Source organism: Phyllobates terribilis, unplaced genomic scaffold, assembly GCF_046119375.1.
Source record: "Phyllobates terribilis strain yellow unplaced genomic scaffold, ASM4611937v1 Scaffold_437__1_contigs__length_1545540, whole genome shotgun sequence".
NCBI classification, from domain to species: domain Eukaryota; kingdom Metazoa; phylum Chordata; class Amphibia; order Anura; family Dendrobatidae; genus Phyllobates; species Phyllobates terribilis.
This window is the reverse complement of record NW_027363197.1, coordinates 1,407,156-1,434,602: the sequence shown is the minus strand read 5'-3', so window position 1 is coordinate 1,434,602 and position 27,447 is coordinate 1,407,156. Positions and strand designations below refer to the sequence as shown.

Genomic DNA, 27,447 nt, shown 5'->3' with positions numbered 1-27,447 from the left:
GTGCATTGCATTGCCATGTAATGTGATGCAATACTATCTTTCTAGCTCACCCTTTTTACTTCCTTTTGGATAAACAGACATATTAGGCAAGCATTTTGGAGCTTTCACCTAAATAACTACAGGTGGTGAGATAAGCTGCACAATATAATTGACCTTTCAGTATATTGTTGCACACACACCATCTATTTAGCAAATGCCCTTGTTATCAACAGCAGCCTTTTAAACTCACCTGAGCTAACAGGTATGTGCGCTGGTTACTCTGCTGCGCTTAAAATTTCTTTTTTGGTTTGCTACAATGCCTTTTCTGAAACGTTGTCTCCTTCTGCTGGAACACTGACTTCTTTCATTTAATCCTGCAGACTATAAAAGAGAACCCAACCCAAAAAGTTTGGTTGATTAGTCTGTGGCATTCTGTTAAACTGTTGCTTATGGCGGTCTCTGTGAGCTTCTCAGCGACATTCAGCCAGCCAGGTATCCTGCCTGCAGTAGATGGAATGTGGCAATGGAACGCTGGCTGCGCGTGTCATAATAGGCTCTGAGCCTTTATATACCTGTGCACAGCAGCAGCCACCTTCAGTCTGCTGCTGGACAGCCAGCAGCAGCAGCAGCAGGAGAGGTATGTAATCAGGAGCCCTCCTGCTAAGGGTAGACAGCTGCTCGTTCCACCCCACCCCCCGCCTTAATTGGTTCTCCTCCCTTCCAACGGTGTTGAGGCGGGTGGGAACAGCAGGGGGTGAAGGTGCTGTGTTTAAAGAGGTGGAGTTATGCAGATCTAAAACGCGTGGATTGCAGCAGCAGCAAGCCGAAAAGTGCAGGCATGTAAGGGATCTAGAGGTTGACAACATGTCTTCTTAACGGGAGTCCAGGAGCTCATCTCCACAAATGGACTTTTCAGGATCCTTGGGTGGCTCCGTAGTTTGAAACCAATTCTGGTTATCGCTTCTCGGCCTTTTGGCTAAGATCAAGTGTAGTATCTGTTCTTATCAGTTTAATATCTGATACGTCCCCTATCTGGGGACCATATATTAAATGGATTTTTAGAACAGGGAGATGGAAAAAGAGCTTGCTCTGTCCACTCCACGCATTGACCTGGTATTGCAGTATCTCCAGGACCGGTGCACCCCTTCTTTAATGCAGTTTCTAAAATCAGAAAGAATTGAATTCAATGTTTTTTGTTCATTTTGCTTGTTTGTTGGATTTTGGGATGGACTCTTTGGCTTTGCTTTTCTTCTCCTCATTGGATTTTTCATGTTCAAAGTTGCAGAAGCCAGATTACAAGCTCATTTTGGTTCAACTTCAGCAACTGTGCATTGCATTGCCATGTAATGTGATGCAATGCTATCTTTCTAGCTCTCCCTTTTTACTTCCTTTTGGATAAACAGACATATTAGGCAAGCATTTTGGAGCTTTCACCTAAATAACTACAGGTGGTGAGATAAGCTGCACAATATAATTTACCTTTCAGTATATTGTTGCACACACACCATCTATTTAGCAAATGCCCTTGTTATCAACAGCAGCCTTTTAAACTCACCTGAGCTAACAGGTATGTGCGCTGGTTACTCTGCTGCGCTTAAAATTTCTTTTTTGGTTTGCTACAATGCCTTTTCTGAAACGTTGTCTCCTTCTGCTGGAACACTGACTTCTTTCATTTAATGCCTGCAGACTATAAAAGAGAACCCAACCCAAAAAGTTTGGTTGATTAGTCTGTGGCATTCTGTTAAACTGTTGCTTATGGCGGTCTCTGTGAGCTTCTCAGCGACATTCAGCCAGCCAGGTATCCTGCCTGCAGTAGATGGAATGTGGCAATGGAACGCTGGCTGCGCGTGTCATAATAGGCTCTGAGCCTTTATATACCTGTGCACAGCAGCAGCCACCTTCAGTCTGCTGCTGGACAGCCAGCAGCAGCAGCAGCAGGAGAGGTATGTAATCAGGAGCCCTCCTGCTAAGGGTAGACAGCTGCTCGTTCCACCCCACCCCCCGCCTTAATTGGTTCTCCTCCCTTCCAACGGTGTTGAGGCGGGTGGGAACAGCAGGGGGTGAAGGTGCTGTGTTTAAAGAGGTGGAGTTATGCAGATCTAAAACGCGTGGATTGCAGCAGCAGCAAGCCGAAAAGTGCAGGCATGTAAGGGATCTAGAGGTTGACAACATGTCTTCTTAACGGGAGTCCAGGAGCTCATCTCCACAAATGGACTTTTCAGGATCCTTGGGTGGCTCCGTAGTTTGAAACCAATTCTGGTTATCGCTTCTCGGCCTTTTGGCTAAGATCAAGTGTAGTATCTGTTCTTATCAGTTTAATATCTGATACGTCCCCTATCTGGGGACCATATATTAAATGGATTTTTAGAACAGGGAGATGGAAAAAGAGCTTGCTCTGTCCACTCCACGCATTGACCTGGTATTGCAGTATCTCCAGGACCGGTGCACCCCTTCTTTAATGCAGTTTCTAAAATCAGAAAGAATTGAATTCAATGTTTTTTGTTCATTTTGCTTGTTTGTCGGATTTTGGGATGGACTCTTTGGCTTTGCTTTTCTTCTCCTCATTGGATTTTTCATGTTCAAAGTTGCAGAAGCCAGATTACAAGCTCATTTTGGTTCAACTTCAGCAACTGTGCATTGCATTGCCATGTAATGTGATGCAATGCTATCTTTCTAGCTCTCCCTTTTTACTTCCTTTTGGATAAACAGACATATTAGGCAAGCATTTTGGAGCTTTCACCTAAATAACTACAGGTGGTGAGATAAGCTGCACAATATAATTGACCTTTCAGTATATTGTTGCACACACACCATCTATTTAGCAAATGCCCTTGTTATCAACAGCAGCCTTTTAAACTCACCTGAGCTAACAGGTATGTGCGCTGGTTACTCTGCTGCGCTTAAAATTTCTTTTTTGGTTTGCTACAATGCCTTTTCTGAAACGTTGTCTCCTTCTGCTGGAACACTGACTTCTTTCATTTAATGCCTGCAGACTATAAAAGAGAACCCAACCCAAAAGGTTTGGTTGATTAGTCTGTGGCATTCTGTTAAACTGTTGCTTATGGCGGTCTCTGTGAGCTTCTCAGCGACATTCAGCCAGCCAGGTATCCTGCCTGCAGTAGATGGAATGTGGCAATGGAACGCTGGCTGCGCGTGTCATAATAGGCTCTGAGCCTTTATATACCTGTGCACAGCAGCAGCCACCTTCAGTCTGCTGCTGGACAGCCAGCAGCAGCAGCAGCAGGAGAGGTATGTAATCAGGAGCCCTCCTGCTAAGGGTAGACAGCTGCTCGTTCCACCCCACCCCCCGCCTTAATTGGTTCTCCTCCCTTCCAACGGTGTTGAGGCGGGTGGGAACAGCAGGGGGTGAAGGTGCTGTGTTTAAAGAGGTGGAGTTATGCAGATCTAAAACGCGTGGATTGCAGCAGCAGCAAGCCGAAAAGTGCAGGCATGTAAGGGATCTAGAGGTTGACAACATGTCTTCTTAACGGGAGTCCAGGAGCTCATCTCCACAAATGGACTTTTCAGGATCCTTGGGTGGCTCCGTAGTTTGAAACCAATTCTGGTTATCGCTTCTCGGCCTTTTGGCTAAGATCAAGTGTAGTATCTGTTCTTATCAGTTTAATATCTGATACGTCCCCTATCTGGGGACCATATATTAAATGGATTTTTAGAACAGGGAGATGGAAAAAGAGCTTGCTCTGTCCACTCCACGCATTGACCTGGTATTGCAGTATCTCCAGGACCGGTGCACCCCTTCTTTAATGCAGTTTCTAAAATCAGAAAGAATTGAATTCAATGTTTTTTGTTCATTTTGCTTGTTTGTCGGATTTTGGGATGGACTCTTTGGCTTTGCTTTTCTTCTCCTCATTGGATTTTTCATGTTCAAAGTTGCAGAAGCCAGATTACAAGCTCATTTTGGTTCAACTTCAGCAACTGTGCATTGCATTGCCATGTAATGTGATGCAATGCTATCTTTCTAGCTCTCCCTTTTTACTTCCTTTTGGATAAACAGACATATTAGGCAAGCATTTTGGAGCTTTCACCTAAATAACTACAGGTGGTGAGATAAGCTGCACAATATAATTGACCTTTCACTATATTGTTGCACACACACCATCTATTTAGCAAATGCCCTTGTTATCAACAGCAGCCTTTTAAACTCACCTGAGCTAACAGGTATGTGCGCTGGTTACTCTGCTGCGCTTAAAATTTCTTTTTTGGTTTGCTACAATGCCTTTTCTGAAACGTTGTCTCCTTCTGCTGGAACACTGACTTCTTTCATTTAATGCCTGCAGACTATAAAAGAGAACCCAACCCAAAAGGTTTGGTTGATTAGTCTGTGGCATTCTGTTAAACTGTTGCTTATGGCGGTCTCTGTGAGCTTCTCAGCGACATTCAGCCAGCCAGGTATCCTGCCTGCAGTAGATGGAATGTGGCAATGGAACGCTGGCTGCGCGTGTCATAATAGGCTCTGAGCCTTTATATACCTGTGCACAGCAGCAGCCACCTTCAGTCTGCTGCTGGACAGCCAGCAGCAGCAGCAGCAGGAGAGGTATGTAATCAGGAGCCCTCCTGCTAAGGGTAGACAGCTGCTCGTTCCACCCCACCCCCCGCCTTAATTGGTTCTCCTCCCTTCCAACGGTGTTGAGGCGGGTGGGAACAGCAGGGGGTGAAGGTGCTGTGTTTAAAGAGGTGGAGTTATGCAGATCTAAAACGCGTGGATTGCAGCAGCAGCAAGCCGAAAAGTGCAGGCATGTAAGGGATCTAGAGGTTGACAACATGTCTTCTTAACGGGAGTCCAGGAGCTCATCTCCACAAATGGACTTTTCAGGATCCTTGGGTGGCTCCGTAGTTTGAAACCAATTCTGGTTATCGCTTCTCGGCCTTTTGGCTAAGATCAAGTGTAGTATCTGTTCTTATCAGTTTAATATCTGATACGTCCCCTATCTGGGGACCATATATTAAATGGATTTTTAGAACAGGGAGATGGAAAAAGAGCTTGCTCTGTCCACTCCACGCATTGACCTGGTATTGCAGTATCTCCAGGACCGGTGCACCCCTTCTTTAATGCAGTTTCTAAAATCAGAAAGAATTGAATTCAATGTTTTTTGTTCATTTTGCTTGTTTGTCGGATTTTGGGATGGACTCTTTGGCTTTGCTTTTCTTCTCCTCATTGGATTTTTCATGTTCAAAGTTGCAGAAGCCAGATTACAAGCTCATTTTGGTTCAACTTCAGCAACTGTGCATTGCATTGCCATGTAATGTGATGCAATGCTATCTTTCTAGCTCTCCCTTTTTACTTCCTTTTGGATAAACAGACATATTAGGCAAGCATTTTGGAGCTTTCACCTAAATAACTACAGGTGGTGAGATAAGCTGCACAATATAATTGACCTTTCAGTATATTGTTGCACACACACCATCTATTTAGCAAATGCCCTTGTTATCAACAGCAGCCTTTTAAACTCACCTGAGCTAACAGGTATGTGCGCTGGTTACTCTGCTGCGCTTAAAATTTCTTTTTTGGTTTGCTACAATGCCTTTTCTGAAACGTTGTCTCCTTCTGCTGGAACACTGACTTCTTTCATTTAATGCCTGCAGACTATAAAAGAGAACCCAACCCAAAAAGTTTGGTTGATTAGTCTGTGGCATTCTGTTAAACTGTTGCTTATGGCGGTCTCTGTGAGCTTCTCAGCGACATTCAGCCAGCCAGGTATCCTGCCTGCAGTAGATGGAATGTGGCAATGGAACGCTGGCTGCGCGTGTCATAATAGGCTCTGAGCCTTTATATACCTGTGCACAGCAGCAGCCACCTTCAGTCTGCTGCTGGACAGCCAGCAGCAGCAGCAGCAGGAGAGGTATGTAATCAGGAGCCCTCCTGCTAAGGGTAGACAGCTGCTCGTTCCACCCCACCCCCTGCCTTAATTGGTTCTCCTCCCTTCCAACGGTGTTGAGGCGGGTGGGAACAGCAGGGGGTGAAGGTGCTGTGTTTAAAGAGGTGGAGTTATGCAGATCTAAAACGCGTGGATTGCAGCAGCAGCAAGCCGAAAAGTGCAGGCATGTAAGGGATCTAGAGGTTGACAACATGTCTTCTTAACGGGAGTCCAGGAGCTCATCTCCACAAATGGACTTTTCAGGATCCTTGGGTGGCTCCGTAGTTTGAAACCAATTCTGGTTATCGCTTCTCGGCCTTTTGGCTAAGATCAAGTGTAGTATCTGTTCTTATCAGTTTAATATCTGATACGTCCCCTATCTGGGGACCATATATTAAATGGATTTTTAGAACAGGGAGATGGAAAAAGAGCTTGCTCTGTCCACTCCACGCATTGACCTGGTATTGCAGTATCTCCAGGACCGGTGCACCCCTTCTTTAATGCAGTTTCTAAAATCAGAAAGAATTGAATTCAATGTTTTTTGTTCATTTTGCTTGTTTGTCGGATTTTGGGATGGACTCTTTGGCTTTGCTTTTCTTCTCCTCATTGGATTTTTCATGTTCAAAGTTGCAGAAGCCAGATTACAAGCTCATTTTGGTTCAGCTTCAGCAACTTTGCATTGCATTGCCATGTAATGTGATGCAATGCTATCTTTCTAGCTCTCCCTTTTTACTTCCTTTTGGATAAACAGACATATTAGGCAAGCATTTTGGAGCTTTCACCTAAATAACTACAGGTGGTGAGATAAGCTGCACAATATAATTGACCTTTCAGTATATTGTTGCACACACACCATCTATTTAGCAAATGCCCTTGTTATCAACAGCAGCCTTTTAAACTCACCTGAGCTAACAGGTATGTGCGCTGGTTACTCTGCTGCGCTTAAAATTTCTTTTTTGGTTTGCTACAATGCCTTTTCTGAAACGTTGTCTCCTTCTGCTGGAACACTGACTTCTTTCATTTAATGCCTGCAGACTATAAAAGAGAACCCAACCCAAAAAGTTTGGTTGATTAGTCTGTGGCATTCTGTTAAACTGTTGCTTATGGCGGTCTCTGTGAGCTTCTCAGCGACATTCAGCCAGCCAGGTATCCTGCCTGCAGTAGATGGAATGTGGCAATGGAACGCTGGCTGCGCGTGTCATAATAGGCTCTGAGCCTTTATATACCTGTGCACAGCAGCAGCCACCTTCAGTCTGCTGCTGGACAGCCAGCAGCAGCAGCAGCAGGAGAGGTATGTAATCAGGAGCCCTCCTGCTAAGGGTAGACAGCTGCTCGTTCCACCCCACCCCCCGCCTTAATTGGTTCTCCTCCCTTCCAACGGTGTTGAGGCGGGTGGGAACAGCAGGGGGTGAAGGTGCTGTGTTTAAAGAGGTGGAGTTATGCAGATCTAAAACGCGTGGATTGCAGCAGCAGCAAGCCGAAAAGTGCAGGCATGTAAGGGATCTAGAGGTTGACAACATGTCTTCTTAACGGGAGTCCAGGAGCTCATCTCCACAAATGGACTTTTCAGGATCCTTGGGTGGCTCCGTAGTTTGAAACCAATTCTGGTTATCGCTTCTCGGCCTTTTGGCTAAGATCAAGTGTAGTATCTTTTGAAAAGGCGGTTTTGGATGTTGGCCGCCCTAGTAGATTGATACATTATGCACACTGGGGTTTAGGCGCTTGTTAGTACGCCAGGTGGCTAATATAGTCATCTGGTGGAAAGCATGGCCCCCCAGGATCGACGCCATTGGGCCGGGGAAGATCGAAAGCCCGAAGTGTGAAGTGCCCCAGGAGTGGTGACCCTGGGGTGCCTTAACTCACTGGGATTGGGAACCCCACTTGAGTTTATGGCACATTTGCACAAGCACTTCAAATTTTCTTTCTTCGCACACACCCTTATTCCGGGCCTTCTGGCCTTAGGATGGGGAATTTTTCAATTCCCGGTCGAAGGTCCGGGCAGTTTTATACTGTGAAACCTTCACTATTTATTTAATTTCTTTGTCACTGTGTGTCCACTTATTCACGTGTGTCACGTCCTACTAGGATTTTGTCGGGATGCGGTTCCCTTACGGGTTCCTCTCTTGGCAGGTCTAGGGGGGGAGTGTGTGGCCATCAGGTTCCGCTCCCCCCTGAACCCCCCTGGCTCTCCTCTTTCGGGAGGAGAGCGTTGTTGGCTCCCCTCTTCCGGGAGGGGAGCACAGTCTTTGGCTCCCAGTGCCTTGCTCGGGTGAGAACTCGGGCAGGTGCTGGGGGTAAGATTGGGTCGCCTCTGGCTTCGGCTGGAGGTGGCTTTTTGTCCCTGTTCCTCGCTGTGGCCTTTTGGCTCGGAGGGACGGGGAATGGTTTGGGGGACCCTTCTCCTTTTGGAGAGGGTTTCAAGAAGACCAGCATCCTAGTGCACTTTTTTTGTGGCACTTGTCACTTTTTTAAGCGCACTCGGGTTTTGTACACGAATTCGGGCTTTCAAAAAAAATCTGTTCTTATCAGTTTAATATCTGATACGTCCCCTATCTGGGGACCATATATTAAATGGATTTTTAGAACAGGGATATGGAAAAAGAGCTTGATCTGTCCACTCCACGCATTGACCTGGTATTGCAGTATCTCCAGGACCGGTGCACCCCTTCTTTAATGCAGTTTCTAAAATCAGAAAGAATTGAATTCAATGTTTTTTGTTCATTTTGCTTGTTTGTCGGATTTGGGGATGGACTCTTTGGCTTTGCTTTTCTTCTCCTCATTGGATTTTTCATGTTCAAAGTTGCAGAAGCCAGATTACAAGCTCATTTTGGTTCAACTTCAGCAACTGTGCATTGCATTGCCATGTAATGTGATGCAATGCTATCTTTCTAGCTCTCCCTTTTTACTTCCTTTTGGATAAACAGACATATTAGGCAAGCATTTTGGAGCTTTCACCTAAATAACTACAGGTGGTGAGATAAGCTGCACAATATAATTGACCTTTCAGTATATTGTTGCACACACACCATCTATTTAGCAAATGCCCTTGTTATCAACAGCAGCCTTTTAAACTCACCTGAGCTAACAGGTATGTGCGCTGGTTACTCTGCTGCGCTTAAAATTTCTTTTTTGGTTTGCTACAATGCCTTTTCTGAAACGTTGTCTCCTTCTGCTGGAACACTGACTTCTTTCATTTAATGCCTGCAGACTATAAAAGAGAACCCAACCCAAAAAGTTTGGTTGATTAGTCTGTGGCATTCTGTTAAACTGTTGCTTATGGCGGTCTCTGTGAGCTTCTCAGCGACATTCAGCCAGCCAGGTATCCTGCCTGCAGTAGATGGAATGTGGCAATGGAACGCTGGCTGCGCGTTTCATAATAGGCTCTGAGCCTTTATATACCTGTGCACAGCAGCAGCCACCTTCAGTCTGCTGCTGGACAGCCAGCAGCAGCAGCAGCAGGAGAGGTATGTAATCAGGAGCCCTCCTGCTAAGGGTAGACAGCTGCTCGTTCCACCCCACCCCCCGCCTTAATTGGTTCTCCTCCCTTCCAACGGTGTTGAGGCGGGTGGGAACAGCAGGGGGTGAAGGTGCTGTGTTTAAAGAGGTGGAGTTATGCAGATCTAAAACGCGTGGATTGCAGCAGCAGCAAGCCGAAAAGTGCAGGCATGTAAGGGATCTAGAGGTTGACAACATGTCTTCTTAACGGGAATCCAGGAGCTCATCTCCACAAATGGACTTTTCAGGATCCTTGGGTGGCTCCGTAGTTTGAAACCAATTCTGGTTATCGCTTCTCGGCCTTTTGGCTAAGATCAAGTGTAGTATCTGTTCTTATCAGTTTAATATCTGATACGTCCCCTATCTGGGGACCATATATTAAATGGATTTTTAGAACAGGGAGATGGAAAAAGAGCTTGCTCTGTCCACTCCACGCATTGACCTGGTATTGCAGTATCTCCAGGACCGGTGCACCCCTTCTTTAATGCAGTTTCTAAAATCAGAAAGAATTGAATTCAATGTTTTTTGTTCATTTTGCTTGTTTGTCGGATTTTGGGATGGACTCTTTGGCTTTGCTTTTCTTCTCCTCATTGGATTTTTCATGTTCAAAGTTGCAGAAGCCAGATTACAAGCTCATTTTGGTTCAACTTCAGCAACTGTGCATTGCATTGCCATGTAATGTGATGCAATGCTATCTTTCTAGCTCTCCCTTTTTACTTCCTTTTGGATAAACAGACATATTAGGCAAGCATTTTGGAGCTTTCACCTAAATAACTACAGGTGGTGAGATAAGCTGCACAATATAATTGACCTTTCAGTATATTGTTGCACACACACCATCTATTTAGCAAATGCCCTTGTTATCAACAGCAGCCTTTTAAACTCACCGGAGCTAACAGGTATGTGCGCTGGTTACTCTGCTGCGCTTAAAATTTCTTTTTTGGTTTGCTACAATGCCTTTTCTGAAACGTTGTCTCCTTCTGCTGGAACACTGACTTCTTTCATTTAATGCCTGCAGACTATAAAAGAGAACCCAACCCAAAAAGTTTGGTTGATTAGTCTGTGGCATTCTGTTAAACTGTTGCTTATGGCGGTCTCTGTGAGCTTCTCAGCGACATTCAGCCAGCCAGGTATCCTGCCTGCAGTAGATGGAATGTGGCAATGGAACGCTGGCTGCGCGTGTCATAATAGGCTCTGAGCCTTTATATACCTGTGCACAGCAGCAGCCACCTTCAGTCTGCTGCTGGACAGCCAGCAGCAGCAGCAGCAGGAGAGGTATGTAATCAGGAGCCCTCCTGCTAAGGGTAGACAGCTGCTCGTTCCACCCCACCCCCCGCCTTAATTGGTTCTCCTCCCTTCCAACGGTGTTGAGGCGGGTGGGAACAGCAGGGGGTGAAGGTGCTGTGTTTAAAGAGGTGGAGTTATGCAGATCTAAAACGCGTGGATTGCAGCAGCAGCAAGCCGAAAAGTGCAGGCATGTAAGGGATCTAGAGGTTGACAACATGTCTTCTTAACGGGAGTCCAGGAGCTCATCTCCACAAATGGACTTTTCAGGATCCTTGGGTGGCTCCGTAGTTTGAAACCAATTCTGGTTATCGCTTCTCGGCCTTTTGGCTAAGATCAAGTGTAGTATCTGTTCTTATCAGTTTAATATCTGATACGTCCCCTATCTGGGGACCATATATTAAATGGATTTTTAGAACAGGGAGATGGAAAAAGAGCTTGCTCTGTCCACTCCACGCATTGACCTGGTATTGCAGTATCTCCAGGACCGGTGCACCCCTTCTTTAATGCAGTTTCTAAAATCAGAAAGAATTGAATTCAATGTTTTTTGTTCATTTTGCTTGTTTGTCGGATTTTGGGATGGACTCTTTGGCTTTGCTTTTCTTCTCCTCATTGGATTTTTCATGTTCAAAGTTGCAGAAGCCAGATTACAAGCTCATTTTGGTTCAACTTCAGCAACTGTGCATTGCATTGCCATGTAATGTGATGCAATGCTATCTTTCTAGCTCTCCCTTTTTACTTCCTTTTGGATAAACAGACATATTAGGCAAGCATTTTGGAGCTTTCACCTAAATAACTACAGGTGGTGAGATAAGCTGCACAATATAATTGACCTTTCAGTATATTGTTGCACACACACCATCTATTTAGCAAATGCCCTTGTTATCAACAGCAGCCTTTTAAACTCACCTGAGCTAACAGGTATGTGCGCTGGTTACTCTGCTGCGCTTAAAATTTCTTTTTTGGTCTGCTACAATGCCTTTTCTGAAACGTTGTCTCCTTCTGCTGGAACACTGACTTCTTTCATTTAATGCCTGCAGACTATAAAAGAGAACCCAACCCAAAAAGTTTGGTTGATTAGTCTGTGGCATTCTGTTAAACTGTTGCTTATGGCGGTCTCTGTGAGCTTCTCAGCGACATTCAGCCAGCCAGGTATCCTGCCTGCAGTAGATGGAATGTGGCAATGGAACGCTGGCTGCGCGTGTCATAATAGGCTCTGAGCCTTTATATACCTGTGCACAGCAGCAGCCACCTTCAGTCTGCTGCTGGACAGCCAGCAGCAGCAGCAGCAGGAGAGGTATGTAATCAGGAGCCCTCCTGCTAAGGGTAGACAGCTGCTCGTTCCACCCCACCCCCCGCCTTAATTGGTTCTCCTCCCTTCCAACGGTGTTGAGGCGGGTGGGAACAGCAGGGGGTGAAGGTGCTGTGTTTAAAGAGGTGGAGTTATGCAGATCTAAAACGCGTGGATTGCAGCAGCAGCAAGCCGAAAAGTGCAGGCATGTAAGGGATCTAGAGGTTGACAACATGTCTTCTTAACGGGAGTCCAGGAGCTCATCTCCACAAATGGACTTTTCAGGATCCTTGGGTGGCTCCGTAGTTTGAAACCAATTCTGGTTATCGCTTCTCGGCCTTTTGGCTAAGATCAAGTGTAGTATCTGTTCTTATCAGTTTAATATCTGATACGTCCCCTATCTGGGGACCATATATTAAATGGATTTTTAGAACAGGGAGATGGAAAAAGAGCTTGCTCTGTCCACTCCACGCATTGACCTGGTATTGCAGTATCTCCAGGACCGGTGCACCCCTTCTTTAATGCAGTTTCTAAAATCAGAAAGAATTGAATTCAATGTTTTTTGTTCATTTTGCTTGTTTGTCGGATTTTGGGATGGACTCTTTGGCTTTGCTTTTCTTCTCCTCATTGGATTTTTCATGTTCAAAGATGCAGAAGCCAGATTACAAGCTCATTTTGGTTCAACTTCAGCAACTGTGCATTGCATTGCCATGTAATGTGATGCAATGCTATCTTTCTAGCTCTCCCTTTTTACTTCCTTTTGGATAAACAGACATATTAGGCAAGCATTTTGGAGCTTTCACCTAAATAACTACAGGTGGTGAGATAAGCTGCACAATATAATTGACCTTTCAGTATATTGTTGCACACACACCATCTATTTAGCAAATGCCCTTGTTATCAACAGCAGCCTTTTAAACTCACCTGAGCTAACAGGTATGTGCGCTGGTTACTCTGCTGCGCTTAAAATTTCTTTTTTGGTTTGCTACAATGCCTTTTCTGAAACGTTGTCTCCTTCTGCTGGAACACTGACTTCTTTGATTTAATGCCTGCAGACTATAAAAGAGAACCCAACCCAAAAAGTTTGGTTGATTAGTCTGTGGCATTCTGTTAAACTGTTGCTTATGGCGGTCTCTGTGAGCTTCTCAGCGACATTCAGCCAGCCAGGTATCCTGCCTGCAGTAGATGGAATGTGGCAATGGAACGCTGGCTGCGCGTGTCATAATAGGCTCTGAGCCTTTATATACCTGTGCACAGCAGCAGCCACCTTCAGTCTGCTGCTGGACAGCCAGCAGCAGCAGCAGCAGGAGAGGTATGTAATCAGGAGCCCTCCTGCTAAGGGTAGACAGCTGCTCGTTCCACCCCACCCCCCGCCTTAATTGGTTCTCCTCCCTTCCAACGGTGTTGAGGCGGGTGGGAACAGCAGGGGGTGAAGGTGCTGTGTTTAAAGAGGTGGAGTTATGCAGATCTAAAACGCGTGGATTGCAGCAGCAGCAAGCCGAAAAGTGCAGGCATGTAAGGGATCTAGAGGTTGACAACATGTCTTCTTAACGGGAGTCCAGGAGCTCATCTCCACAAATGGACTTTTCAGGATCCTTGGGTGGCTCCGTAGTTTGAAACCAATTCTGGTTATCGCTTCTCGGCCTTTTGGCTAAGATCAAGTGTAGTATCTGTTCTTATCAGTTTAATATCTGATACGTCCCCTATCTGGGGACCATATATTAAATGGATTTTTAGAACAGGGAGATGGAAAAAGAGCTTGCTCTGTCCACTCCACGCATTGACCTGGTATTGCAGTATCTCCAGGACCGGTGCACCCCTTCTTTAATGCAGTTTCTAAAATCAGAAAGAATTGAATTCAATGTTTTTTGTTCATTTTGCTTGTTTGTCGGATTTTGGGATGGACTCTTTGGCTTTGCTTTTCTTCTCCTCATTGGATTTTTCATGTTCAAAGTTGCAGAAGCCAGATTACAAGCTCATTTTGGTTCAGCTTCAGCAACTTTGCATTGCATTGCCATGTAATGTGATGCAATGCTATCTTTCTAGCTCTCCCTTTTTACTTCCTTTTGGATAAACAGACATATTAGGCAAGCATTTTGGAGCTTTCACCTAAATAACTACAGGTGGTGAGATAAGCTGCACAATATAATTGACCTTTCAGTATATTGTTGCACACACACCATCTATTTAGCAAATGCCCTTGTTATCAACAGCAGCCTTTTAAACTCACCTGAGCTAACAGGTATGTGCGCTGGTTACTCTGCTGCGCTTAAAATTTCTTTTTTGGTTTGCTACAATGCCTTTTCTGAAACGTTGTCTCCTTCTGCTGGAACACTGACTTCTTTCATTTAATGCCTGCAGACTATAAAAGAGAACCCAACCCAAAAAGTTTGGTTGATTAGTCTGTGGCATTCTGTTAAACTGTTGCTTATGGCGGTCTCTGTGAGCTTCTCAGCGACATTCAGCCAGCCAGGTATCCTGCCTGCAGTAGATGGAATGTGGCAATGGAACGCTGGCTGCGCGTGTCATAATAGGCTCTGAGCCTTTATATACCTGTGCACAGCAGCAGCCACCTTCAGTCTGCTGCTGGACAGACAGCAGCAGCAGCAGCAGGAGAGGTATGTAATCAGGAGCCCTCCTGCTAAGGGTAGACAGCTGCTCGTTCCACCCCACCCCCCGCCTTAATTGGTTCTCCTCCCTTCCAACGGTGTTGAGGCGGGTGGGAACAGCAGGGGGTGAAGGTGCTGTGTTTAAAGAGGTGGAGTTATGCAGATCTAAAACGCGTGGATTGCAGCAGCAGCAAGCCGAAAAGTGCAGGCATGTAAGGGATCTAGAGGTTGACAACATGTCTTCTTAACGGGAGTCCAGGAGCTCATCTCCACAAATGGACTTTTCAGGATCCTTGGGTGGCTCCGTAGTTTGAAACCAATTCTGGTTATCGCTTCTCGGCCTTTTGGCTAAGATCAAGTGTAGTATCTGTTCTTATCAGTTTAATATCTGATACGTCCCCTATCTGGGGACCATATATTAAATGGATTTTTAGAACAGGGAGATGGAAAAAGAGCTTGCTCTGTCCACTCCACGCATTGACCTGGTATTGCAGTATCTCCAGGACCGGTGCACCCCTTCTTTAATGCAGTTTCTAAAATCAGAAAGAATTGAATTCAATGTTTTTTGTTCATTTTGCTTGTTTGTCGGATTTGGGGATGGACTCTTTGGCTTTGCTTTTCTTCTCCTCATTGGATTTTTCATGTTCAAAGTTGCAGAAGCCAGATTACAAGCTCATTTTGGTTCAACTTCAGCAACTGTGCATTGCATTGCCATGTAATGTGATGCAATGCTATCTTTCTAGCTCTCCCTTTTTACTTCCTTTTGGATAAACAGACATATTAGGCAAGCATTTTGGAGCTTTCACCTAAATAACTACAGGTGGTGAGATAAGCTGCACAATATAATTGACCTTTCAGTATATTGTTGCACACACACCATCTATTTAGCAAATGCCCTTGTTATCAACAGCAGCCTTTTAAACTCACCTGAGCTAACAGGTATGTGCGCTGGTTACTCTGCTGCGCTTAAAATTTCTTTTTTGGTTTGCTACAATGCCTTTTCTGAAACGTTGTCTCCTTCTGCTGGAACACTGACTTCTTTCATTTAATGCCTGCAGACTATAAAAGAGAACCCAACCCAAAAAGTTTGGTTGATTAGTCTGTGGCATTCTGTTAAACTGTTGCTTATGGCGGTCTCTGTGAGCTTCTAAGCGACATTCAGCCAGCCAGGTATCCTGCCTGCAGTAGATGGAATGTGGCAATGGAACGCTGGCTGCGCGTGTCATAATAGGCTCTGAGCCTTTATATACCTGTGCACAGCAGCAGCCACCTTCAGTCTGCTGCTGGACAGCCAGCAGCAGCAGCAGCAGGAGAGGTATGTAATCAGGAGCCCTCCTGCTAAGGGTAGACAGCTGCTCGTTCCACCCCACCCCCCGCCTTAATTGGTTCTCCTCCCTTCCAACGGTGTTGAGGCGGGTGGGAACAGCAGGGGGTGAAGGTGCTGTGTTTAAAGAGGTGGAGTTATGCAGATCTAAAACGCGTGGATTGCAGCAGCAGCAAGCCGAAAAGTGCAGGCATGTAAGGGATCTAGAGGTTGACAACATGTCTTCTTAACGGGAATCCAGGAGCTCATCTCCACAAATGGACTTTTCAGGATCCTTGGGTGGCTCCGTAGTTTGAAACCAATTCTGGTTATCGCTTCTCGGCCTTTTGGCTAAGATCAAGTGTAGTATCTGTTCTTATCAGTTTAATATCTGATACGTCCCCTATCTGGGGACCATATATTAAATGGATTTTTAGAACAGGGAGATGGAAAAAGAGCTTGCTCTGTCCACTCCACGCATTGACCTGGTATTGCAGTATCTCCAGGACCGGTGCACCCCTTCTTTAATGCAGTTTCTAAAATCAGAAAGAATTGAATTCAATGTTTTTTGTTCATTTTGCTTGTTTGTCGGATTTTGGGATGGACTCTTTGGCTTTGCTTTTCTTCTCCTCATTGGATTTTTCATGTTCAAAGTTGCAGAAGCCAGATTACAAGCTCATTTTGGTTCAACTTCAGCAACTGTGCATTGCATTGCCATGTAATGTGATGCAATGCTATCTTTCTAGCTCTCCCTTTTTACTTCCTTTTGGATAAACAGACATATTAGGCAAGCATTTTGGAGCTTTCACCTAAATAACTACAGGTGGTGAGATAAGCTGCACAATATAATTGACCTTTCAGTATATTGTTGCACACACACCATCTATTTAGCAAATGCCCTTGTTATCAACAGCAGCCTTTTAAACTCACCTGAGCTAACAGGTATGTGCGCTGGTTACTCTGCTGCGCTTAAAATTTCTTTTTTGGTTTGCTACAATGCCTTTTCTGAAACGTTGTCTCCTTCTGCTGGAACACTGACTTCTTTCATTTAATGCCTGCAGACTATAAAAGAGAACCCAACCCAAAAAGTTTGGTTGATTAGTCTGTGGCATTCTGTTAAACTGTTGCTTATGGCGGTCTCTGTGAGCTTCTCAGCGACATTCAGCCAGCCAGGTATCCTGCCTGCAGTAGATGGAATGTGGCAATGGAACGCTGGCTGCGCGTGTCATAATAGGCTCTGAGCCTTTATATACCTGTGCACAGCAGCAGCCACCTTCAGTCTGCTGCTGGACAGCCAGCAGCAGCAGCAGCAGGAGAGGTATGTAATCAGGAGCCCTCCTGCTAAGGGTAGACAGCTGCTCGTTCCACCCCACCCCCCGCCTTAATTGGTTCTCCTCCCTTCCAACGGTGTTGAGGCGGGTGGGAACAGCAGGGGGTGAAGGTGCTGTGTTTAAAGAGGTGGAGTTATGCAGATCTAAAACGCGTGGATTGCAGCAGCAGCAAGCCGAAAAGTGCAGGCATGTAAGGGATCTAGAGGTTGACAACATGTCTTCTTAACGGGAGTCCAGGAGCTCATCTCCACAAATGGACTTTTCAGGATCCTTGGGTGGCTCCGTAGTTTGAAACCAATTCTGGTTATCGCTTCTCGGCCTTTTGGCTAAGATCAAGTGTAGTATCTGTTCTTATCAGTTTAATATCTGATACGTCCCCTATCTGGGGACCATATATTAAATGGATTTTTAGAACAGGGAGATGGAAAAAGAGCTTGCTCTGTCCACTCCACGCATTGACCTGGTATTGCAGTATCTCCAGGACCGGTGCACCCCTTCTTTAATGCAGTTTCTAAAATCAGAAAGAATTGAATTCAATGTTTTTTGTTCATTTTGCTTGTTTGTCGGATTTTGGGATGGACTCTTTGGCTTTGCTTTTCTTCTCCTCATTGGATTTTTCATGTTCAAAGTTGCAGAAGCCAGATTACAAGCTCATTTTGGTTCAACTTCAGCAACTGTGCATTGCATTGCCATGTAATGTGATGCAATGCTATCTTTCTAGCTCTCCCTTTTTACTTCCTTTTGGATAAACAGACATATTAGGCAAGCATTTTGGAGCTTTCACCTAAATAACTACAGGTGGTGAGATAAGCTGCACAATATAATTGACCTTTCAGTATATTGTTGCACACACACCATCTATTTAGCAAATGCCCTTGTTATCAACAGCAGCCTTTTAAACTCACCTGAGCTAACAGGTATGTGCGCTGGTTACTCTGCTGCGCTTAAAATTTCTTTTTTGGTTTGCTACAATGCCTTTTCTGAAACGTTGTCTCCTTCTTCTGGAACACTGACTTCTTTCATTTAATGCCTGCAGACTATAAAAGAGAACCCAACCCAAAAAGTTTGGTTGATTAGTCTGTGGCATTCTGTTAAACTGTTGCTTATGGCGGTCTCTGTGAGCTTCTCAGCGACATTCAGCCAGCCAGGTATCCTGCCTGCAGTAGATGGAATGTGGCAATGGAACGCTGGCTGCGCGTGTCATAATAGGCTCTGAGCCTTTATATACCTGTGCACAGCAGCAGCCACCTTCAGTCTGCTGCTGGACAGCCAGCAGCAGCAGCAGCAGGAGAGGTATGTAATCAGGAGCCCTCCTGCTAAGGGTAGACAGCTGCTCGTTCCACCCCACCCCCCGCCTTAATTGGTTCTCCTCCCTTCCAACGGTGTTGAGGCGGGTGGGAACAGCAGGGGGTGAAGGTGCTGTGTTTAAAGAGGTGGAGTTATGCAGATCTAAAACGCGTGGATTGCAGCAGCAGCAAGCCGAAAAGTGCAGGCATGTAAGGGATCTAGAGGTTGACAACATGTCTTCTTAACGGGAATCCAGGAGCTCATCTCCACAAATGGACTTTTCAGGATCCTTGGGTGGCTCCGTAGTTTGAAACCAATTCTGGTTATCGCTTCTCGGCCTTTTGGCTAAGATCAAGTGTAGTATCTGTTCTTATCAGTTTAATATCTGATACGTCCCCTATCTGGGGACCATATATTAAATGGATTTTTAGAACAGGGAGATGGAAAAAGAGCTTGCTCTGTCCACTCCACGCATTGACCTGGTATTGCAGTATCTCCAGGACCGGTGCACCCCTTCTTTAATGCAGTTTCTAAAATCAGAAAGAATTGAATTCAATGTTTTTTGTTCATTTTGCTTGTTTGTCGGATTTTGGGATGGACTCTTTCTCTTTGCTTTTCTTCTCCTCATTGGATTTTTCATGTTCAAAGTTGCAGAAGCCAGATTACAAGCTCATTTTGGTTCAACTTCAGCAACTGTGCATTGCATTGCCATGTAATGTGATGCAATGCTATCTTTCTAGCTCTCCCTTTTTACTTCCTTTTGGATAAACAGACATATTAGGCAAGCATTTTGGAGCTTTCACCTAAATAACTACAGGTGGTGAGATAAGCTGCACAATATAATTGACCTTTCAGTATATTGTTGCACACACACCATCTATTTAGCAAATGCCCTTGTTATCAACAGCAGCCTTTTAAACTCACCTGAGCTAACAGGTATGTGCGCTGGTTACTCTGCTGCGCTTAAAATTTCTTTTTTGGTTTGCTGCAATGCCTTTTCTGAAACGTTGTCTCCTTCTGCTGGAACACTGACTTCTTTCATTTAATGCCTGCAGACTATAAAAGAGAACCCAACCCAAAAAGTTTGGTTGATTAGTCTGTGGCATTCTGTTAAACTGTTGCTTATGGCGGTCTCTGTGAGCTTCTCAGCGACATTCAGCCAGCCAGGTATCCTGCCTGCAGTAGATGGAATGTGGCAATGGAACGCTGGCTGCGCGTGTCATAATAGGCTCTGAGCCTTTATATACCTGTGCACAGCAGCAGCCACCTTCAGTCTGCTGCTGGACAGCCAGCAGCAGCAGCAGCAGGAGAGGTATGTAATCAGGAGCCCTCCTGCTAAGGGTAGACAGCTGCTCGTTCCACCCCACCCCCCGCCTTAATTGGTTCTCCTCCCTTCCAACGGTGTTGAGGCGGGTGGGAACAGCAGGGGGTGAAGGTGCTGTGTTTAAAGAGGTGGAGTTATGCAGATCTAAAACGCGTGGATTGCAGCAGCAGCAAGCCGAAAAGTGCAGGCATGTAAGGGATCTAGAGGTTGACAACATGTCTTCTTAACGGGAGTCCAGGAGCTCATCTCCACAAATGGACTTTTCAGGATCCTTGGGTGGCTCCGTAGTTTGAAACCAATTCTGGTTATCGCTTCTCGGCCTTTTGGCTAAGATCAAGTGTAGTATCTGTTCTTATCAGTTTAATATCTGATACGTCCCCTATCTGGGGACCATATATTAAATGGATTTTTAGAACAGGGAGATGGAAAAAGAGCTTGCTCTGTCCACTCCACGCATTGACCTGGTATTGCAGTATCTCCAGGACCGGTGCACCCCTTCTTTAATGCAGTTTCTAAAATCAGAAAGAATTGAATTCAATGTTTTTTGTTCATTTTGCTTGTTTGTCGGATTTTGGGATGGACTCTTTGGCTTTGCTTTTCTTCTCCTCATTGGATTTTTCATGTTCAAAGTTGCAGAAGCCAGATTACAAGCTCATTTTGGTTCAACTTCAGCAACTGTGCATTGCATTGCCATGTAATGTGATGCAATGCTATCTTTCTAGCTCTCCCTTTTTACTTCCTTTTGGATAAACAGACATATTAGGCAAGCATTTTGGAGCTTTCACCTAAATAACTACAGGTGGTGAGATAAGCTGCACAATATAATTGACCTTTCAGTATATTGTTGCACACACACCATCTATTTAGCAAATGCCCTTGTTATCAACAGCAGCCTTTTAAACTCACCTGAGCTAACAGGTATGTGCGCTGGTTACTCTGCTGCGCTTAAAATTTCTTTTTTGGTTTGCTACAATGCCTTTTCTGAAACGTTGTCTCCTTCTTCTGGAACACTGACTTCTTTCATTTAATACCTGCAGACTATAAAAGAGAACCCAACCCAAAAAGTTTGGTTGATTAGTCTGTGGCATTCTGTTAAACTGTTGCTTATGGCGGTCTCTGTGAGCTTCTCAGCGACATTCAGCCAGCCAGGTATCCTGCCTGCAGTAGATGGAATGTGGCAATGGAACGCTGGCTGCGCGTGTCATAATAGGCTCTGAGCCTTTATATACCTGTGCACAGCAGCAGCCACCTTCAGTCTGCTGCTGGACAGCCAGCAGCAGCAGCAGCAGGAGAGGTATGTAATCAGGAGCCCTCCTGCTAAGGGTAGACAGCTGCTCGTTCCACCCCACCCCCCGCCTTAATTGGTTCTCCTCCCTTCCAACGGTGTTGAGGCGGGTGGGAACAGCAGGGGGTGAAGGTGCTGTGTTTAAAGAGGTGGAGTTATGCAGATCTAAAACGCGTGGATTGCAGCAGCAGCAAGCCGAAAAGTGCAGGCATGTAAGGGATCTAGAGGTTGACAACATGTCTTCTTAACGGGAATCCAGGAGCTCATCTCCACAAATGGACTTTTCAGGATCCTTGGGTGGCTCCGTAGTTTGAAACCAATTCTGGTTATCGCTTCTCGGCCTTTTGGCTAAGATCAAGTGTAGTATCTGTTCTTATCAGTTTAATATCTGATACGTCCCCTATCTGGGGACCATATATTAAATGGATTTTTAGAACAGGGAGATGGAAAAAGAGCTTGCTCTGTCCACTCCACGCATTGACCTGGTATTGCAGTATCTCCAGGACCGGTGCACCCCTTCTTTAATGCAGTTTCTAAAATCAGAAAGAATTGAATTCAATGTTTTTTGTTCATTTTGCTTGTTTGTCGGATTTTGGGATGGACTCTTTCTCTTTGCTTTTCTTCTCCTCATTGGATTTTTCATGTTCAAAGTTGCAGAAGCCAGATTACAAGCTCATTTTGGTTCAACTTCAGCAACTGTGCATTGCATTGCCATGTAATGTGATGCAATGCTATCTTTCTAGCTCTCCCTTTTTACTTCCTTTTGGATAAACAGACATATTAGGCAAGCATTTTGGAGCTTTCACCTAAATAACTACAGGTGGTGAGATAAGCTGCACAATATAATTGACCTTTCAGTATATTGTTGCACACACACCATCTATTTAGCAAATGCCCTTGTTATCAACAGCAGCCTTTTAAACTCACCTGAGCTAACAGGTATGTGCGCTGGTTACTCTGCTGCGCTTAAAATTTCTTTTTTGGTTTGCTGCAATGCCTTTTCTGAAACGTTGTCTCCTTCTGCTGGAACACTGACTTCTTTCATTTAATGCCTGCAGACTATAAAAGAGAACCCAACCCAAAAAGTTTGGTTGATTAGTCTGTGGCATTCTGTTAAACTGTTGCTTATGGCGGTCTCTGTGAGCTTCTCAGCGACATTCAGCCAGCCAGGTATCCTGCCTGCAGTAGATGGAATGTGGCAATGGAACGCTGGCTGCGCGTGTCATAATAGGCTCTGAGCCTTTATATACCTGTGCACAGCAGCAGCCACCTTCAGTCTGCTGCTGGACAGCCAGCAGCAGCAGCAGCAGGAGAGGTATGTAATCAGGAGCCCTCCTGCTAAGGGTAGACAGCTGCTCGTTCCACCCCACCCCCCGCCTTAATTGGTTCTCCTCCCTTCCAACGGTGTTGAGGCGGGTGGGAACAGCAGGGGGTGAAGGTGCTGTGTTTAAAGAGGTGGAGTTATGCAGATCTAAAACGCGTGGATTGCAGCAGCAGCAAGCCGAAAAGTGCAGGCATGTAAGGGATCTAGAGGTTGACAACATGTCTTCTTAACGGGAGTCCAGGAGCTCATCTCCACAAATGGACTTTTCAGGATCCTTGGGTGGCTCCGTAGTTTGAAACCAATTCTGGTTATCGCTTCTCGGCCTTTTGGCTAAGATCAAGTGTAGTATCTGTTCTTATCAGTTTAATATCTGATACGTCCCCTATCTGGGGACCATATATTAAATGGATTTTTAGAACAGGGAGATGGAAAAAGAGCTTGCTCTGTCCACTCCACGCATTGACCTGGTATTGCAGTATCTCCAGGACCGGTGCACCCCTTCTTTAATGCAGTTTCTAAAATCAGAAAGAATTGAATTCAATGTTTTTTGTTCATTTTGCTTGTTTGTCGGATTTTGGGATGGACTCTTTGGCTTTGCTTTTCTTCTCCTCATTGGATTTTTCATGTTCAAAGTTGCAGAAGCCAGATTACAAGCTCATTTTGGTTCAACTTCAGCAACTGTGCATTGCATTGCCATGTAATGTGATGCAATGCTATCTTTCTAGCTCTCCCTTTTTACTTCCTTTTGGATAAACAGACATATTAGGCAAGCATTTTGGAGCTTTCACCTAAATAACTACAGGTGGTGAGATAAGCTGCACAATATAATTGACCTTTCAGTATATTGTTGCACACACACCATCTATTTAGCAAATGCCCTTGTTATCAACAGCAGCCTTTTAAACTCACCTGAGCTAACAGGTATGTGCGCTGGTTACTCTGCTGCGCTTAAAATTTCTTTTTTGGTTTGCTACAATGCCTTTTCTGAAACGTTGTCTCCTTCTTCTGGAACACTGACTTCTTTCATTTAATGCCTGCAGACTATAAAAGAGAACCCAACCCAAAAAGTTTGGTTGATTAGTCTGTGGCATTCTGTTAAACTGTTGCTTATGGCGGTCTCTGTGAGCTTCTCAGCGACATTCAGCCAGCCAGGTATCCTGCCTGCAGTAGATGGAATGTGGCAATGGAACGCTGGCTGCGCGTGTCATAATAGGCTCTGAGCCTTTATATACCTGTGCACAGCAGCAGCCACCTTCAGTCTGCTGCTGGACAGCCAGCAGCAGCAGCAGGAGAGGTATGTAATCAGGAGCCCTCCTGCTAAGGGTAGACAGCTGCTCGTTCCACCCCACCCCCCGCCTTAATTGGTTCTCCTCCCTTCCAACGGTGTTGAGGCGGGTGGGAACAGCAGGGGGTGAAGGTGCTGTGTTTAAAGAGGTGGAGTTATGCAGATCTAAAACGCGTGGATTGCAGCAGCAGCAAGCCGAAAAGTGCAGGCATGTAAGGGATCTAGAGGTTGACAACATGTCTTCTTAACGGGAGTCCAGGAGCTCATCTCCACAAATGGACTTTTCAGGATCCTTGGGTGGCTCCGTAGTTTGAAACCAATTCTGGTTATCGCTTCTCGGCCTTTTGGCTAAGATCAAGTGTAGTATCTGTTCTTATCAGTTTAATATCTGATGCGTCCCCTATCTGGGGACCATATATTAAATGGATTTTTAGAACAGGGAGATGGAAAAAGAGCTTGCTCTGTCCACTCCACGCATTGACCTGGTATTGCAGTATCTCCAGGACCGGTGCACCCCTTCTTTAATGCAGTTTCTAAAATCAGAAAGAATTGAATTCAATGTTTTTTGTTCATTTTGCTTGTTTGTCGGATTTTGGGATGGACTCTTTGGCTTTGCTTTTCTTCTCCTCATTGGATTTTTCATGTTCAAAGTTGCAGAAGCCAGATTACAAGCTCATTTTGGTTCAACTTCAGCAACTGTGCATTGCATTGCCATGTAATGTGATGCAATGCTATCTTTCTAGCTCTCCCTTTTTACTTCCTTTTGGATAAACAGACATATTAGGCAAGCATTTTGGAGCTTTCACCTAAATAACTACAGGTGGTGAGATAAGCTGCACAATATAATTGACCTTTCAGTATATTGTTGCACACACACCATCTATTTAGCAAATGCCCTTGTTATCAACAGCAGCCTTTTAAACTCACCTGAGCTAACAGGTATGTGCGCTGGTTACTCTGCTGCGCTTAAAATTTCTTTTTTGGTTTGCTACAATGCCTTTTCTGAAACGTTGTCTCCTTCTTCTGGAACACTGACTTCTTTCATTTAATGCCTGCAGACTATAAAAGAGAACCCAACCCAAAAAGTTTGGTTGATTAGTCTGTGGCATTCTGTTAAACTGTTGCTTATGGCGGTCTCTGTGAGCTTCTCAGCGACATTCAGCCAGCCAGGTATCCTGCCTGCAGTAGATGGAATGTGGCAATGGAACGCTGGCTGCGCGTGTCATAATAGGCTCTGAGCCTTTATATACCTGTGCACAGCAGCAGCCACCTTCAGTCTGCTGCTGGACAGCCAGCAGCAGCAGCAGCAGGAGAGGTATGTAATCAGGAGCCCTCCTGCTAAGGGTAGACAGCTGCTCGTTCCACCCCACCCCCCGCCTTAATTGGTTCTCCTCCCTTCCAACGGTGTTGAGGCGGGTGGGAACAGCAGGGGGTGAAGGTGCTGTGTTTAAAGAGGTGGAGTTATGCAGATCTAAAACGCGTGGATTGCAGCAGCAGCAAGCCGAAAAGTGCAGGCATGTAAGGGATCTAGAGGTTGACAACATGTCTTCTTAACGGGAATCCAGGAGCTCATCTCCACAAATGGACTTTTCAGGATCCTTGGGTGGCTCCGTAGTTTGAAACCAATTCTGGTTATCGCTTCTCGGCCTTTTGGCTAAGATCAAGTGTAGTATCTGTTCTTATCAGTTTAATATCTGATACGTCCCCTATCTGGGGACCATATATTAAATGGATTTTTAGAACAGGGAGATGGAAAAAGAGCTTGCTCTGTCCACTCCACGCATTGACCTGGTATTGCAGTATCTCCAGGACCGGTGCACCCCTTCTTTAATGCAGTTTCTAAAATCAGAAAGAATTGAATTCAATGTTTTTTGTTCATTTTGCTTGTTTGTCGGATTTTGGGATGGACTCTTTGGCTTTGCTTTTCTTCTCCTCATTGGATTTTTCATGTTCAAAGTTGCAGAAGCCAGATTACAAGCTCATTTTGGTTCAACTTCAGCAACTGTGCATTGCATTGCCATGTAATGTGATGCAATGCTATCTTTCTAGCTCTCCCTTTTTACTTCCTTTTGGATAAACAGACATATTAGGCAAGCATTTTGGAGCTTTCACCTACATAACTACAGGTGGTGAGATAAGCTGCACAATATAATTGACCTTTCAGTATATTGTTGCACACACACCATCTATTTAGCAAATGCCCTTGTTATCAACAGCAGCCTTTTAAACTCACCTGAGCTAACAGGTATGTGCGCTGGTTACTCTGCTGCGCTTAAAATTTCTTTTTTGGTTTGCTACAATGCCTTTTCTGAAACGTTGTCTCCTTCTGCTGGAACACTGACTTCTTTCATTTAATGCCTGCAGACTATAAAAGAGAACCCAACCCAAAAAGTTTGGTTGATTAGTCTGTGGCATTCTGTTAAACTGTTGCTTATGGCGGTCTCTGTGAGCTTCTCAGCGACATTCAGCCAGCCAGGTATCCTGCCTGCAGTAGATGGAATGTGGCAATATAACGCTGGCTGCGCGTGTCATAATAGGCTCTCAGCCTTTATATACCTGTGCACAGCAGCAGCCACCTTCAGTCTGCTGCTGGACAGCCAGCAGCAGCAGCAGCAGGAGAGGTATGTAATCAGGAGCCCTCCTGCTAAGGGTAGACAGCTGCTCGTTCCACCCCACCCCCCGCCTTAATTGGTTCTCCTCCCTTCCAACGGTGTTGAGGCGGGTGGGAACAGCAGGGGGTGAAGGTGCTGTGTTTAAAGAGGTGGAGTTATGCAGATCTAAAACGCGTGGATTGCAGCAGCAGCAAGCCGAAAAGTGCAGGCATGTAAGGGATCTAGAGGTTGACAACATGTCTTCTTAACGGGAGTCCAGGAGCTCATCTCCACAAATGGACTTTTCAGGATCCTTGGGTGGCTCCGTAGTTTGAAACCAATTCTGGTTATCGCTTCTCGGCCTTTTGGCTAAGATCAAGTGTAGTATCTGTTCTTATCAGTTTAATATCTGATACGTCCCCTATCTGGGGACCATATATTAAATGGATTTTTAGAACAGGGAGATGGAAAAAGAGCTTGCTCTGTCCACTCCACGCATTGACCTGGTATTGCAGTATCTCCAGGACCGGTGCACCCCTTCTTTAATGCAGTTTCTAAAATCAGAAAGAATTGAATTCAATGTTTTTTGTTCATTTTGCTTGTTTGTCGGATTTTGGGATGGACTCTTTGGCTTTGCTTTTCTTCTCCTCATTGGATTTTTCATGTTCAAAGTTGCAGAAGCCAGATTACAAGCTCATTTTGGTTCAACTTCAGCAACTGTGCATTGCATTGCCATGTAATGTGATGCAATGCTATCTTTCTAGCTCTCCCTTTTTACTTCCTTTTGGATAAACAGACATATTAGGCAAGCATTTTGGAGCTTTCACCTAAATAACTACAGGTGGTGAGATAAGCTGCACAATATAATTGACCTTTCAGTATATTGTTGCACACACACCATCTATTTAGCAAATGCCCTTGTTATCAACAGCAGCCTTTTAAACTCACCTGAGCTAACAGGTATGTGCGCTGGTTACTCTGCTGCGCTTAAAATTTCTTTTTTGGTTTGCTACAATGCCTTTTCTGAAACGTTGTCTCCTTCTGCTGGAACACTGACTTCTTTCATTTAATGCCTGCAGACTATAAAAGAGAACCCAACCCAAAAAGTTTGGTTGATTAGTCTGTGGCATTCTGTTAAACTGTTGCTTATGGCGGTCTCTGTGAGCTTCTCAGCGACATTCAG

General features: G+C 45.1%; 19 non-coding genes and 2 pseudogenes across 19 annotated transcripts; all 21 read left to right on the top strand.

The window, feature by feature from the left end:
• The first annotated feature begins 935 nt into the window (after positions 1-935).
• On the top strand, positions 936-1,126 carry LOC141228106 (U2 spliceosomal RNA). The gene has a single exon (XR_012295031.1). It is a non-coding gene; the product is annotated as a U2 spliceosomal RNA (small nuclear RNA).
• Positions 1,127-2,241: 1,115 nt separating this feature from the next.
• Positions 2,242-2,432, top strand: LOC141228105 (U2 spliceosomal RNA). Its single transcript, XR_012295030.1, has one exon. It is a non-coding gene; the product is annotated as a U2 spliceosomal RNA (small nuclear RNA).
• Positions 2,433-3,547: 1,115 nt separating this feature from the next.
• LOC141228104 (U2 spliceosomal RNA) lies at positions 3,548-3,738 on the top strand. Its single transcript, XR_012295029.1, has one exon. It is a non-coding gene; the product is annotated as a U2 spliceosomal RNA (small nuclear RNA).
• A 1,115-nt stretch (positions 3,739-4,853) lies between these two features.
• Positions 4,854-5,044, top strand: LOC141228103 (U2 spliceosomal RNA). Its single transcript, XR_012295028.1, has one exon. It is a non-coding gene; the product is annotated as a U2 spliceosomal RNA (small nuclear RNA).
• A 1,115-nt stretch (positions 5,045-6,159) lies between these two features.
• On the top strand, positions 6,160-6,350 carry LOC141228101 (U2 spliceosomal RNA). The gene has a single exon (XR_012295026.1). It is a non-coding gene; the product is annotated as a U2 spliceosomal RNA (small nuclear RNA).
• Positions 6,351-7,465: 1,115 nt separating this feature from the next.
• Positions 7,466-7,557, top strand: LOC141228498 (U2 spliceosomal RNA; annotated as a pseudogene).
• Positions 7,558-8,319: 762 nt separating this feature from the next.
• LOC141228467 (U2 spliceosomal RNA) lies at positions 8,320-8,523 on the top strand (annotated as a pseudogene).
• A 1,115-nt stretch (positions 8,524-9,638) lies between these two features.
• LOC141228100 (U2 spliceosomal RNA) lies at positions 9,639-9,829 on the top strand. The gene has a single exon (XR_012295025.1). It is a non-coding gene; the product is annotated as a U2 spliceosomal RNA (small nuclear RNA).
• Positions 9,830-10,944: 1,115 nt separating this feature from the next.
• LOC141228099 (U2 spliceosomal RNA) lies at positions 10,945-11,135 on the top strand. The gene has a single exon (XR_012295024.1). It is a non-coding gene; the product is annotated as a U2 spliceosomal RNA (small nuclear RNA).
• A 1,115-nt stretch (positions 11,136-12,250) lies between these two features.
• On the top strand, positions 12,251-12,441 carry LOC141228098 (U2 spliceosomal RNA). Its single transcript, XR_012295023.1, has one exon. It is a non-coding gene; the product is annotated as a U2 spliceosomal RNA (small nuclear RNA).
• Positions 12,442-13,556: 1,115 nt separating this feature from the next.
• On the top strand, positions 13,557-13,747 carry LOC141228097 (U2 spliceosomal RNA). Its single transcript, XR_012295022.1, has one exon. It is a non-coding gene; the product is annotated as a U2 spliceosomal RNA (small nuclear RNA).
• A 1,115-nt stretch (positions 13,748-14,862) lies between these two features.
• LOC141228096 (U2 spliceosomal RNA) lies at positions 14,863-15,053 on the top strand. Its single transcript, XR_012295021.1, has one exon. It is a non-coding gene; the product is annotated as a U2 spliceosomal RNA (small nuclear RNA).
• A 1,115-nt stretch (positions 15,054-16,168) lies between these two features.
• Positions 16,169-16,359, top strand: LOC141228095 (U2 spliceosomal RNA). The gene has a single exon (XR_012295020.1). It is a non-coding gene; the product is annotated as a U2 spliceosomal RNA (small nuclear RNA).
• Positions 16,360-17,474: 1,115 nt separating this feature from the next.
• On the top strand, positions 17,475-17,665 carry LOC141228094 (U2 spliceosomal RNA). The gene has a single exon (XR_012295019.1). It is a non-coding gene; the product is annotated as a U2 spliceosomal RNA (small nuclear RNA).
• A 1,115-nt stretch (positions 17,666-18,780) lies between these two features.
• LOC141228093 (U2 spliceosomal RNA) lies at positions 18,781-18,971 on the top strand. Its single transcript, XR_012295018.1, has one exon. It is a non-coding gene; the product is annotated as a U2 spliceosomal RNA (small nuclear RNA).
• A 1,115-nt stretch (positions 18,972-20,086) lies between these two features.
• LOC141228092 (U2 spliceosomal RNA) lies at positions 20,087-20,277 on the top strand. Its single transcript, XR_012295017.1, has one exon. It is a non-coding gene; the product is annotated as a U2 spliceosomal RNA (small nuclear RNA).
• A 1,115-nt stretch (positions 20,278-21,392) lies between these two features.
• On the top strand, positions 21,393-21,583 carry LOC141228090 (U2 spliceosomal RNA). The gene has a single exon (XR_012295015.1). It is a non-coding gene; the product is annotated as a U2 spliceosomal RNA (small nuclear RNA).
• Positions 21,584-22,698: 1,115 nt separating this feature from the next.
• On the top strand, positions 22,699-22,889 carry LOC141228089 (U2 spliceosomal RNA). Its single transcript, XR_012295014.1, has one exon. It is a non-coding gene; the product is annotated as a U2 spliceosomal RNA (small nuclear RNA).
• A 1,112-nt stretch (positions 22,890-24,001) lies between these two features.
• On the top strand, positions 24,002-24,192 carry LOC141228248 (U2 spliceosomal RNA). Its single transcript, XR_012295166.1, has one exon. It is a non-coding gene; the product is annotated as a U2 spliceosomal RNA (small nuclear RNA).
• A 1,115-nt stretch (positions 24,193-25,307) lies between these two features.
• Positions 25,308-25,498, top strand: LOC141228088 (U2 spliceosomal RNA). The gene has a single exon (XR_012295013.1). It is a non-coding gene; the product is annotated as a U2 spliceosomal RNA (small nuclear RNA).
• Positions 25,499-26,613: 1,115 nt separating this feature from the next.
• LOC141228086 (U2 spliceosomal RNA) lies at positions 26,614-26,804 on the top strand. Its single transcript, XR_012295012.1, has one exon. It is a non-coding gene; the product is annotated as a U2 spliceosomal RNA (small nuclear RNA).
• Positions 26,805-27,447: the final 643 nt, after the last annotated feature.